The sequence below is a fragment of the Cherax quadricarinatus genome, chromosome 83, assembly GCF_038502225.1.
Source record: "Cherax quadricarinatus isolate ZL_2023a chromosome 83, ASM3850222v1, whole genome shotgun sequence".
NCBI lineage: Eukaryota > Metazoa > Arthropoda > Malacostraca > Decapoda > Parastacidae > Cherax > Cherax quadricarinatus.
In genome coordinates, this window is record NC_091374.1 from 9,408,701 (window position 1) to 9,422,847 (window position 14,147).

General features: G+C 39.7%; 1 protein-coding gene across 3 annotated transcripts in view; it reads left to right on the plus strand.

Moving 5' to 3' along the window:
* LOC128702099 (serine/arginine repetitive matrix protein 2-like) overlaps positions 1 to 14,147 on the plus strand; it is a 94,589-nt gene that overhangs the window by 7,030 nt on the left and 73,412 nt on the right. The window lies entirely within an intron of this gene.

Consider the following 14,147-nt stretch of genomic DNA (forward strand, 5'->3'; position numbering starts at 1 on the left):
CCCTGTTCACCTGGGTGTTAGTCGACTGGTGTGGGTTGCATCCTGGGAGACAAGATTAAGGACCCCAATGGAAATAAGTTAGACAGTCTTCGATGACACTGACTTTTTTGGGTTATCCTGGGTGGCAAATCCTCTGGGGTTAATTGTTTCTTGGTATTCTCAATAAGCCACACCAACAACGGTGCTACAGCAGCAGCAGCAGCAGCAGCAGCTGACAGTGATACAGCAGCAGCAGACGATGCTACAGCAGCAGCAGACGGTACTACAGCAGCAGCAGACGGTACTACAGCAGCAGCAGCTGACGGTGGTACAACAGCAGCAGCAGCTGACAGTGCTACAGCAGCAGCAGACGATGCTACAGCAGCAGCAGACGGTACTACAGCAGCAGCAGACGGTACTACAGCAGCAGCAGACGGTACTACAGCAGCAGCAGCAGCAGCTAACGGTGGTACAACAGCAGCAGCAGCTGACAGTGCTACAGCAGCAGCAGACGATGCTACAGCAGCAGCAGACGGTACTACAGCAGCAGCAGACGGTACTACAGCAGCAGCAGCTGACGGTGGTACAACAGCAGCAGCAGCTGACAGTGCTTCAGCAGCAGCAGACGATGCTACAGCAGCAGCAGACGATGCTACAGCAGCAGCAGACGGTACTACAGCAGCAGCAGCAGCTGACGGTGGTACAGCAGCAGCAGCAGCTGATGGTGCTACAGCAGCAGCAGCAGCTGACGGTGGTACAGCAGCAGCAGCTGACGGTGGTACAGCAGCAGCAGCAGCTGTACCACCAATAGTAGCGATGGTTGATTGGGGTTTATTATACAACCTGGCCAGCTCGGAGACACGCACTCCACTTTCATACTTATCAATGATCTTTTTCTTCATCTCTTTAGTAATTCTCACCCTTATTGCTGTAGGGTTGGCACTAGAAGCTTTCTTAGGGCCCATGGTCACTTATTTTGCAGATAAAATCACCAAAAACACTAATAATACGAAATGTTCCGATTGTATGCTTGGATGTTACCACGGAGGCTGGCTGGTAAACAATGCCACTGGCGGCACATGTGAGGCTGGCTAAGGGCGCACATTGGACGCGTCTCGGACGAACAGCGGTGAGCGGGTTTTTGAGCGGTATGCGAGGCAAAATTTTTGCGATAAAAGCGAGCGGTATGAGGATTAAACGTTATGTGATGCCAACGGTATGCGGGGGTCCACTGTACAGTGTTTATTCATGTTTATTTAACCCTTTGACTGTCGCGGCCGTATATATACGTTTGCGAGGTACCGTGTTTGACGTATATATACTCATAAATTCTAGCGGCTTCAAATCAGGCAGGAGAAAGCTAGTAGGCCCACATGTGAGAGAATGGGTCTGTGTGGTCAGTGTGCACCACATAAAAAAAATCCTGGAGCACGCAGTGCATAATGAGAAAAAAAAACTCCGACCGTTTTTTTTAATTAAAATGCCGACTTTGTGGTCTATTTTCGTATAGTATTTGTGGTTGTATTCTCGTTTTCTTGGTCTCATTTGATAGAATGGAAACTATATTATAGAAAGGGAGGTGATTTTGATTAATTTTACTATAAAAAGAACCTGGAAATGGAGCACAAAGTACAGGAAATGTTTGATTTTTGCCGATGTTCAAAAGTGAACAAATGATGTCATTGTCCAATAAATGTCCAAATAGCCATTCTAATACGCAGTCATGAATGGGTTGATGTAATTTTTACAATTATTACAGTATTGCAGTAGTCTGCATAACAGTAAATCTTCTATTTTTTGTTTGAATAAAATTTCAAAATAAAAAGCAAGAGTAATATCACAGGGACCTGGAGACATGACTGATGAACAAAGAAAATGTTATTTTAGAGCCAGGAATGTCTGCATTGTTCATTCTGGACCTTATTATGAAATTGTCGTATTTTTTAATTTTCGTGAAATTGGCCAAATTGCAAATTTCTGACCATGTTATTGGGTAGTTGAAATCGGTAAATGGGCAGTTTCTTGTACTCAATCGATAGAAAAAATAGAGTTCTGAAGAAATAGTTATGAGTTTGGTTGACTGGAATAACGGAATTAGCCAAAAATAGGGCTCAAAGTGGGCGAAATTGCCGATTTTTAAATATCGCCGAAGTCGCTAACTTCGCGAGAGCGTAATTCCGTCAGTTTTCCATCAAATTTCGTTTTTTTGGTGTCTTTACAATCGGGAAAAGATTCTCTATCATTTCATAAGAAAAAAATAATTTTTTTTTTTTTCGAATATTTTGCGACACCAGAAGCAACTTCAGGATTTGGCCCTTCGACAGTCAAAGGGTTAAAATCATTATATAATATACAGTATACATAGTATGTACAATAATTAGAAAACCCATAGGATGCACAGCATTTTGGGCAAACTTAGACTAGTATTAGATCACAATTTTTTTCAAATGGGCCATATACAAGATATTACTAGGAAATTAAAAAATTAGTTAAGATACAAGTACAGTGGACCCCTCGGTTATCGCCCTGCTTATTGGCTGAAATTTTATTCTGGTTATTAGCCGTTATTTTGCTTATCTGCCATATTGGACGCATCGACCTGCCCACCCGCCAGCTGCTCGCGCATTCGTGAGTCAGTCTGGCTGCGTCTCTGGGCGAGTGAGGAAATTCTGTTTATTCATCCAAACATTTCGCTATAATCCATTTTTTGGGGGGTTATTGATTGAGTGCAACTGCAAAATAAGCAACCATGGGCCCAAAGAAAGTTCCTAGTAAAGTTCCTTTGGTAAAGAAAGTGAGAAACACAATGGAATTTAAGAAAGAATTGTTGAAAAGTATGAGAGTGGTGTTCCAGTGCTAGAACTTGCCAGGATGTATGGGAAATCCAAATCAACAATCACTTCCATTCTGGCAAAGAAGTAGAAATCAAGGAAGCTAATGTTACGAAAGGAAGTTTAGCAGGCAGGCAGGGAGTGTAGCAGGGAGGCAGGATCCCAGTGGAAATAAGTCACTCTGACTTATTTGGGTTATCCTAGGTTCTTTACACATATGCTGTGGAAAGGAGGCAGGGAGTGTAGCATGGAGGGAGTGTAGCAGGCATGCAGGGAGTGTAGCATGGAGGCCGGGAGTGTTAGAGGGAGGGAGTGTAGCAGGGAGACAGAGTGTAAAAGGGAGGCAGGGAGTGTGGCAGGCATGCAGGGAGTGTAGCAGGCATGCAGGGAGTATAGCATGGAGGCAGGGAGTGTAACATGGAGGGAGGAAGTGTAGCAGGCAGGCCAGGAGTGTAGCATGGAGGGTGGGAGTGTAGCAGGCAGGCAGGGAGTGTAGCAGGCATGCAGGGAGTGTAGCAGGCATGCAGGGAGTGTAGCAGGCAGGCAGGGAGTGTAACAGGCAGGGAGGGAAGTAACCCCAGAGAGGGCTTTGATACCTGAAGTCCTTATGGAGGGGGATTCCCCTTCTAAACAATAATCAGTCCTCCCTGTCTTCCATGAGCCAGCAAGAGTCTTCAATAAAGGTATGTAATAGTGATTTAAATGTTCATTTATTTATTTTATTGTGTTCTCGTTGTTTTCTGTATGTAAAGCTATAATTAATCTTTAAAAAATGTAATTTTTTTTTTTTTTAATATTTTTGGGTGTCTGGAACGGATTAATTGTACAGTGGTCCCTCATTTTTCGTAATTAATCCGTTCCTGGAGCCATTACTATAAACGAAATTTACGATTTACGAATCAATTTTCCCCATAAGAAATAATGTAAATACAATTAATCCGTTCCTGACACCCATGAGTATTAAAACAAAAAAAATTTTAACATGAAATATACATGTAGTACATAAACAATACAATGGGAAATGATGAATGAAACATTAACAGCATAACACTTACCTTTATTGGAGATTCTTCTTAGTGTATGGGAGACTGGAGGAGGAGAGTGGATTGTTTATAGTTTGGAAGGGGAATCCCCTTCCATCAACACCTCAGGTACCATTTGCTTTTCTGGGGTTGCTTCTCTTCTCTGTTTCTTAATGCCACTAGGACCACCTTGAGAGTCACTAGAGTCCTGTCTCACAAATTAACTGTGGAGAGAGCTCTGTTTCTGGCATCTCTTTAACACTTCCCTAAAATGGCCCAAGACTTTGTTACTGTACATGTTGCCAACCTGGCTTGCAACAACCTTGTTAGGGTGATGTTTCTCCATAAAGCTTTCCATCTTACCCCACATAGTAAAAATCTCTTTAATTTCTGAAGAAGGCATCTTCTTCCATCTCTCTTCCTCCTCTGCAGCAAGATTCTGAGCTGCAATGTGTTGCTCTTCCTGCTGAAGCTCTTGCAGCTCCTCAGTGGTGAGCTCTTCATTGTAGTCTTCCACCAATTCTTCCACATCCTCCAAACTCACATCCAACCCCATGGAACTCCCCAGTGCCACAATTGATTTTACAACAGACATAGGCTCATTAGGGTCAGTCCCAAATCCTTCAAAATCCCTCTTGTCGACACAATCTGGCCACAATTTTCTCCAGGCAGAGTTCAAAGTCATGGTAGTCACTCCCTCCCAAGCCATACCTATAAGGGTTATGCAGTGGAGGATGCTGAAGTGTTCTCTCCAAAATTACCTTAGGGTCAAGTGTCTGTGGTCACAGTCAAGCACCTGTGAAACATTGCTTTTGTGTAGAGTTTTTTAAAGTTTGCAATAACCTGCTGGTCCATGGGTTGGAGGAGAGGAGTGGTATTCGGGGGCAAGAACTTTACTGTGATGAACCCAAACTCCTCGAAAATTAGGTCATCCAAGTTTGGAGGATGAGCAGGTGCATTGTCCATTACTAGCAGGCACTTGAGATCCAATTTCTTTTCCAGGAGATACTCCTTCACACTAGGGCCAAACACTTCATTGAACCACTCGACGAAAATTTCCCTCGTGACCCATGCCTTACTATTAGATTTCCAAAATACACACAATTTACTCTTCATAACATTGTTTTTCCTGAACACTCTGGGATTTTCAGAATGGTGCACTAGTAATGGCTTCACTTTGAAATCCCCACTAGCATTAGCACAGAACATTAGTGTCAGCCTGTCTTTCATAGGCTTGTGTCCTGGCATTGCCTTTTCCTCTTGTGTAATGAAGGTTCTCTTTGGCATTTTCTTCCAAAAGAGGCCTGTTTCGACACAATTGAACACTTGTTCAGGTTTCAGTCCTTCAGCCTCTATGTACTCCTGGAATTCATGCACATATTTTTCAGCCACCTTGTGGTCCGAACTGGCAGCCTCACCATGCCTTACTACACTGTGTATGCCAGTACGGTTCTTAAATCTCTCAAACCAGCCTTTGCTGGCCTTAAATTCACTCACTTCACCACTATTTGCAGGCAATTTCTTTACCAAATCTTCATGCAACTGCCTAGCCTTTTCACAAATAATCGAAGTCATAAGAGTATCTCCTGCTACTTGTTTCTCATTTGTCCACACCAATAATAACTTCTCAACCTCTTCCAGTACTGGTGATCTCATTTTTGTCAGCATAGTTACTCCCTTTGCAACAACAGCATCCTTTATTTCCTTTTTCTTGGCCACTACGGAATATAAGGTTGTGTAGGATTTCTTATACATCCTGGACAGTTCGGCCACACTTGTACCACTTTCATATTGTTCAGTGATGGTTTTCTTAAATTCAGTCGTATTTCTCACCTTCTTTACCACAGGCTTGGCACTAGGAGCTTTCTTTGGAGCCATGGTAGCTTATTTAGTACTTGCAAGCACTAAAATAAATGGAATATTATGAAATATTTTGCTGGAGCACGTGAGGGGACCTTCGCTCACTGGTAAACAATGCCAGACTGGCTGCCGCCCCAGCTCACGCCGTGGGTACGCGTCCCGGACGAACTACGACTCGCGAGTCAACCTATGAAAAGCGAGTCCATGTTCATACGAAAATACCCCTATGATTGGTGAATTTTACGATTGCCGGGAACTACGAAAAGCGGGGGACCACTGTATTTACATTAATTCTTATGGGAAGTATTATTTTGGTTTTAGGCCATTTCGGTTTTAGGCCAACTTTCTGGAACGGATTATGGCCAGTAACCGAGGATCCACTGTATAGCATTATTCAATGAAAATAAAAAATTGTAATTGACTAGTTGTAAAAGATTGAGTGGTGCTGTATTAGTTTATATGATGACAGTACATTACCATGCAATATAAGTTATATGAAGATTATCAAGGACTTGTCATCCTAAGCGAAAAAAAGCAAAAAATTTAAGTGTTTTTTTAAGAAGAGCTGAGTTTGGGGTCTGAAATGACAATCTAATTACAATACATGATTCCTTAGGGGAACAAATTGCTAGAATGGTAACATATTTTGAATGAAATAAATCGAACGGGGTCCACTTATATAATAAGGGATGGAGAGGATTTCAAACAATGTAGGAAAGGGGCAAAAAACTGTTTAAAATATATTGGGGCCAGAATTAGAATATAAACATGTCATGTGGTGCCCATCCCTTAAAAAAGTATGGACAAAAAGGGCCCGGAAAAGGAGCTGTTGAAAGGGAAACACAAAACATATTTTTACACATTTTTGGGAAATATGGAACACTAAAAGAATTGATAAAAAGTTTTTTTGTATTTTTAAAATGAAAAGAAACCAAAACATAAAGAAAAAGGAGCCAAATGGATAAAAAAATTTTTTAAAATAAAGTGGTAGAAAAAAAAAGGAACAAATCTTTATTTCTTTGAATAAAATAGTAAAGTCATAGTGGCTTTTTTTAAATTCTTTTGATTAATTTAATAAGAGAATAAAATAAATATGATAAAAATTAAAGAAAAGTTTTAATCGAAATTTAAAATACTTGAATGAGGATGGTGTGCAAACCATTGGAAATTTTAAATTTTAAATTTTTTGTAAAAGGGAATAGGAAAAGATTATAATTTTATTCAACATAAACTGGGTTGACTTATTGTAATGACTAAAAAAGAAATTTTTAGAGGAAGAAGAATGGTTTTTAAAATGAGCAGATTTTAGAAGGGGTAGGAAATTTTTAGACGGGTGTTTATGCATATGTAACATTAAAAAGGAGTTTTTATTGAATATAGGGATTTGGGAAAAGGCGAAGAGTGGATAGGGGACTGGAAGATGTTGAGACATCGGGACCTCACAACATCAGCCCCAACGCCCAAATTTGGTGTATTTTTTGTTTTTGTAGGTGTTTTTTTCAAAGGGACTTCAATTCAAATTTTCCCCGGGGAACAAATTGTCTATAACGGCACCATCAGATTTGAATTAAAAAATAAAATGGGGCCCCTGTATATGGAATAGGGGTAAGTTCTAAATGCTGTAAAGATTTTTTAAAAACAGTGAGCCCAGGTTAGGTGTGAAAGAGAGGAGACTACTCTGAAAAGTAGGTCTTAGAAAGGATGTAATGTCACCAGGGTTGAAATATTTATAGATGGGGTTGTAAAAGAAGTAAATGCTAGGTGTTCGAGAGGAGGTTTAAAATTTATAACAAAAAAAAATGGAAAACAAGTTACTTTTTTGATGATACTGTGTTATGGGGTGTTTCTAGAAAAAATTCAGAGGTTATGGACAAATTTGAGGTGTGTAAAGGTAGAAAGTTGCAAGTGAAATAGAAAGAAAAGGGGGTATCAAATATTTAGATTAAAAAAAATTGATATCAGATTGGGAGGTGTATAAGAAGGAATGTTTTATATTTGGGATTGAAATCAGAGAGGGATTTTTTGGGATGAGGTGAACAAGAATTAAGGGAAAAAGGGGGGGGTGGGAGGTATATGTGGGAAAAAAAAGTTTATCTATGGAGGAAAGGGAAAATGGAACCCTGCAGTTTGTTTTTATGAAAAAAGCATAAATGATGCAATTATTCGATGCTGAATTATATACAGCAAAAAAAATTTAATGTCCCCTGCCTTAAGACCCACAGAAAGATTTGATACAATAGCCCAAAAATTTTTTCCCCCAAAACTAGAAAGGGGCCAGGGGAAACCTTAGTTACCTAAAATTTTATCAGTGGTAAAAAGATGATAAAAAATGGCATGACCTCCAAACCAGCCTGTTTGGGGCGGAAAGATCCTGGTCCTTATTTTTTATTTACATCAGTGACCCCCCAAATGCATCTGAGTCCCCCCCTTTGACGGGCGGGCCTTTTTCTAAAAACGGGCCCCTTTTTAAAAATTTTTAAAAGAAAATTATTTTTTCTATAAAAAGGGGATTATTTATTATGTTTTAAGCCAAAAAAATTTTTTGCCATCAGTATTTCCCAATACAGGGGCCCAAAGTTGGAAAAATGGTGGAAAAAAAGGGGACTCCCCCCCCGCCTTTTATTTACTCTTTCAAATTTTCTTGATTTTCCAAATTTTTCTTTCCAAGAATTATTTTGAGACCAAGGGCATTGTTAAATATATACCATTTTTTTAAAAAATAAGAACAATTTTACTATTTTTTGTATAAAATTTGTTTACTAAAAACAATAAAAAACATTGTTTAATATTGTTCCATAAAAAATACAATGTACAGTCACGAAATGTTCCTAGAACTGCTGCAGTTTAGGGAACCCTTTAAAATGGGGATATGCAGAGGGCATTTGACATTCCACAAAACGAGGTCTTTTTTTGGGCTTTGTGAGTTTAGAATGGAAATCTTTTTTTTGGTAAAATAAAAAGTTTCTATTTTGGGATTAAGGGAAATTATGACTAGTTGGGAGAATTTTAAAAAAAGATAATTTCTGGGGTTTAAGAAAATGGGTGAGGAGTGTGGGAACCCCCAGGTGGTTTTTATGGGGGAAAGTGACATAAAAAAACCCCTTTTTGAGCATTTTTTTTGGAAACCCACTAGGGGGGTAGGGGGGTGGGATCCCCACCCCCAAACGAGGGGTTTTGGATAATTTCGGTGCTTCTATTAGGTGTTGCCCCCTGGATTGGAATTATTTGTTTGATATAAAACAAATTCAAAATTTTTGGGGTTTTTGTTTTCAATTTGAATGTTAAAGATTTACTATGTAGATATCAACAAGAGGGAAAAAAAGTTTTATATACCACTTAATTTTTCAAAAACCAAACCAATTGATGTACTTTTCCACTAACGAATTTATGTTGTGTCCATGAAGCGAGGCTTTAAAAGGGGGTTCTTTGGGTCTCTTTTTGGTTCCCAGGTGTGCATTTCATTTCAAACTTTAAATTTGTGAACATGGGGTTTCCCACCAAAATGCCATGACATTGGCAGGGCGTTTTCCCCAAATAACTTTATACCAAAGTGTTTCCTCTTGCTTGGTATACATTGCTTGAATGAGAGTCTTCCTTTGAATAAAATCAAAGACTCATCAATAACAAGCTTCCTGAAGAGATAAAAATACATGCAGCACTTTTGTTTCATGTACATAAACACATTTCTGATCTTATATAACCTGTCGCTTCTGTCAGGCCTGGTTTTGTCTGAAAAGTGTAACATACGTAACAGTATCAAGAAACGATTGACACCTATAATGTCACTAAAACCTGGAGTTGAAATCAGGCGTTCTGTTGCCCAATATGTGGTGACAGTGTGCTTATACACATGTGGCATAAGCATTATTGTGGCAAAAAAACAGCTATATCTCTGCCACAGTTGTGTCCTTCCACTGGTGTAGCCGTGATCTTGGTGAGAGAATTGTATTTGCCATGGTGTACTCATAGTATGTGTTGGTTTCCCTGACAATGATGTCCATCAGGGGTTCATCGAAGAATAACTCAAAGCATTCCAGTTCACTAGCATTGTTCCCAAGTGGGCATGATGGCTTTATTCCACTTTGTGTTTCATCAAAGTCATGGAGACTGGGAACAAACTCCTCACCTTCCTGCCAATCCCAGATGCAGTCTGCTGGTGGGTTTTGGATATTGTAACGTAGTTGTGGTTGTGCAGGTTGTGGTTGTGTAGGTTGTGGGAGTGTGGTGTTGGGTGAGGCTGGTTGTTGTTGTGCAGAGTCAGCAGCGTGGGTAGTAGCGTGGCCCGCTGCTGGTGCCACATGGGTCGTGCCACCATCACTATCACCACCACTGCCTGCTGCCTCACTCACATAATTCATACCCATCGTAACAATATCGTCATCTTCACTATCAGGTCGTGGTGTAGGGCCACAGGATGTGCTCCTAGAGTTACTCCTTCCCCTTGGAACAGCATATGAAGCACTACCAGACTGCATGCTACGTCGTACATACTGCCGCTTCACTGGGGAATATTCACCCTCACTGTCACAACTAGAACTGCTTTCAATAACCTTGAAATCATTATCACTATCACATTCACTGCTAACATCTGGGTCTTGTACACTGCCAAATAGTTTCCTCTTTCGTCCTGGTACAGGTGAATGTGAACGTGAACAAGCCGGCCCAGCACCAGAGGTGGAAGGTCGTGGATCATCTGGGTTTTCATCACTAATTATGTCATCCTGGGCACTTTTTTCAGTCACACTCACTTGAAAACCATGGAATTCACTGTCACTGACACTTCCATCTCTGTTAGAGCTATCACTTGGGAACAAAAGACCTCCAATCCGCCGAGGAGTGAGGTACTTCCTACTGCGAGGCATGGTGAAAATGGACTACCAAGATGGCGTTCCCACAATGCACCACTGAGTCCCAGATTTTTTTCACAGGGTGCACACCCACCACTCAGACCCATTCTCTCTCATGTAGGCCTACCAGGCCTTTCCTGTTTGATTTGAAGCCGCTAAAATTTATGCACATAAATACGTCAGAAACAGTGGCGCGTAAGACGTATATATACGGCGTAAACAGTCAAAGGGTTAAACCAGTTCTGTTCATGGATGACACCACTTATGTCTTCAACCACCCAAACTCGGTTATACTTAGTAACACTGTAAACAGCGAGCTACATAAAATATCAAACTGGATGATGACCAACAGACTTACTTTCAGTATAGACAAAACCTACTTCATGCTTTTTGGAAACAGAGCATTAAATATCCAGCTAAATATATCAATAAAGGGTTCACCCATTACTAGACACACTGAGGGCAAATTTCTAGGTCTCCACCTTGACTGTAATCTTAAATTTCAGACCCACATCCAGCATATAACTAAGAAAGTTTCCAAAACAGTAGGTATTCTTTCCAAGATGCAATTCTATGTATACTCCAAAGGGTGCTCTTTACTTTATATCACTCTCTAATATACCCTTACTTCACCTGTGGTATTTGTGCTTGGGGATCTACCACGGGCAGTCACCTGAACTCTCTAATAACCCAACATAAAGCAGTGGTGCGGATGATCACAAACTCCAGTGCCAGACACTGCACCCCGACCACTTTTCAAAAGCTTGAACTTACTTAATATACAAAATATACACACTTATTACTGTGCCTACTATATATACAGAACAATACCAATCCTCCACTCAAACTTCTCCTAGACAGCTTCAACAGAACACACAGCCATAACACGAGGCACAAAACTTTTTGACGTCCCTCGTGTCCGTCTCACACTATGCAAAAATACGATGCATATAAAGGGCTCAAAGATCTGGAACTCCTTGCCTGAAACAGCAAGAGGTCCCCTTCCCACAAATTAATTTAGGACTATACTCAAAAATCATCTCATTTCTCAATAACAACCATACCCACACTATGCTAAACTTTAACCAAATTTAAAGAAACTCTCCCAAATATTTTATTATTCCTTAACTATTATGCCATTATTACAAACTTAAAAATGTATGTTTGTATCATTAATTGTACTACCTCATTTTAATAATAGAGTAAACAAAATTATAAGCTTAAAAATGTATGTATCATAAATTGTATTACCTCATATTAATAATAGTAAAATATTGAATACTGTATTATATTCTACCACTCTTCACCTGTCTAGAATTAAGTAGTCTATAAGTATTAGGTTAATTCTGCCTGAAATGCCTCGGCATGATAGTGACTTTCTTTGTACTAATCAAATTATGAAATGTAAACACACATTGTAACCTTAGCAATGAAATAAAATTTTATTTTTATTTTATTTTATTGTTCTCTGCCTCATCTTTCTATCCTTGTTACAAAAACCCTGTCCTTAAATTTAATCAGGGAGTTGCCTATTGTGAAAACAGTTGTACAGTGGTACCTTGACTTACAAGTTTAATTTGTTTCATGGCCGAGCTCATAACTCAATTTGCTCGTATATCAAATCAATTTTCCTCATTAAATTTAATTGAAATGCCATTAATCCGTTCCAGCAGAATTCCGGGCTCTCGGGAGGCAGGAGAAAATACTTCAATGTAGTGCTAATATCAACTCTACGGCTTATTTATTTATCACAATTGATCTAATATGACATAATAAACAATATAAATAACATAGAAACATGATATATATTCTAGAATGAATAAAACATGTCATTATGTGACGAGTGGTGGTAGCCATACTTTTCCCATTCTTGCTCTTCTGAGGTCTTATTATAAGAGAAAACAGAATGTTTGTTAGGCTGATTGCACTAGATCACTAGTTTCCTGAGGAAAACACCGAAACAAAATGATTTTCTCATGTCTTTCTATGATTTTATGACTTAATTCAATGGACATCATCCTCCTCTTCTCAGCACTGTCCTTTGCACTTACTTTCTTAGGACCCATGGTTAGAAAAAAGAAATTTGGCAAAATAACTGCACAAAAAACAAAATGCTGGGATGCTGGGCGGATGTTGTGGTGTTCGCTGCTCCAACTAGTGGTAGCATATCTAAAGCTCACTCATAACTTGGATTTTGGCTCGCAACTCAAAGCAAAAAATCGACCAAGTGATGGCTCATAACTCGGAAAACTCATAAGTTAGGGCATTCATAAGTCGAGGTATCACTGTACTCTCATGAGCAACTCTTTCTTGTCCTCAGTTACTGAACCCCATTTTTCGACAGCATAGTGAAGAAGATGGTAGTCATAACAGCTATTTCCTCAATCCTTTCTTGCCCATCAGTTTCCATTCATTGCAGCTGGTATTATTGTATCCTCTTCCTTGTTCCTGGGGATGAATCTTCATGTTCTCTCTTTAAGAAGTTGTATCATCCCAACTTCTTCCAGCTCTGCCTTCATCAGAATGTACAACTCCTCAAAACTTCAGTAGCACTAACAGTGAGAGTCCGCTAAGATACAGGTCATTTCATTACTGACACTAGTCAAAGACTTGTACAACATTTATTAAAGAAAGAGTTTTCTCACGAGTGGCTTCATACAGACAGCTATAGCAACAGTAGAGACAGGGTTGAACGGAGTAGGGAAACAAATAGGTAGTGTGCATTAGTTGGTGTCACATGAGGTCATTGTCCAGGTTTAGTAATAATTTGTTCGCAAAATGCTGTACTTACAGAGACTGAGGCTGCCCAGTTTTTGTAGGATGGTGACTTCATGGTAATTTTATCTGCCCATGTCACTCATAGCTTAGCCTAACCCCACTAGTGAGCTTTTCCTGGTTGCTTTTGTGTTGGATACAGGTGTTGTTAAAATCATTATGGTTACAAGCATATTTATGTTCGCAGATTCTCAGTTTGAAGGATCTTGCTGTTTCAAATGCTAATTCCTGTCATGTCCTTCCCAGGGTATGACAGACTCCTGTACTGATGACTAGATCGTACTGCTTCTTAAGCACTAAATCTTTTGAGGATGGTAGAAGAGTCAATACTGTAGCTATCATGAGTAGGTTACTGGAAATATTAACAGAAATGTTAGACACCATGTTGCTGAGGGGTTGCACAATGTGTTTGGCAGGCCCTTTGATTGTAGAGCTGCTGACGATTCTGTCGAGAATGCATGTCTCCCATTTCGTACAATTGGAGATACGTACAATGAAAGGGGACATGTAGAAGGCTAAAAGCCTGTGTAAGGTGTAAGGTAGGTGCACTCATCTTTTAGGTATGAAGGGTTAAAAGTCCTTAAAGCACTTGTATATCAACAAGTGCTCATCACATTTTCATTGGTTATTATTAGTGAACTTTGATATAGATACTGTATAATCGATGCCATAGGGCAACATTTCAAAGTTCACAACAGAATTGTTGAAATTTTCGTGTAACTTACGATGAAATATTAACGATAAATACTATATAATGCATACCTTTAGGTTACCTGTAGATGATTTTTGGGGTCATTGCCCCCACAGCCTGACTCCAAATCAACACTTGACTG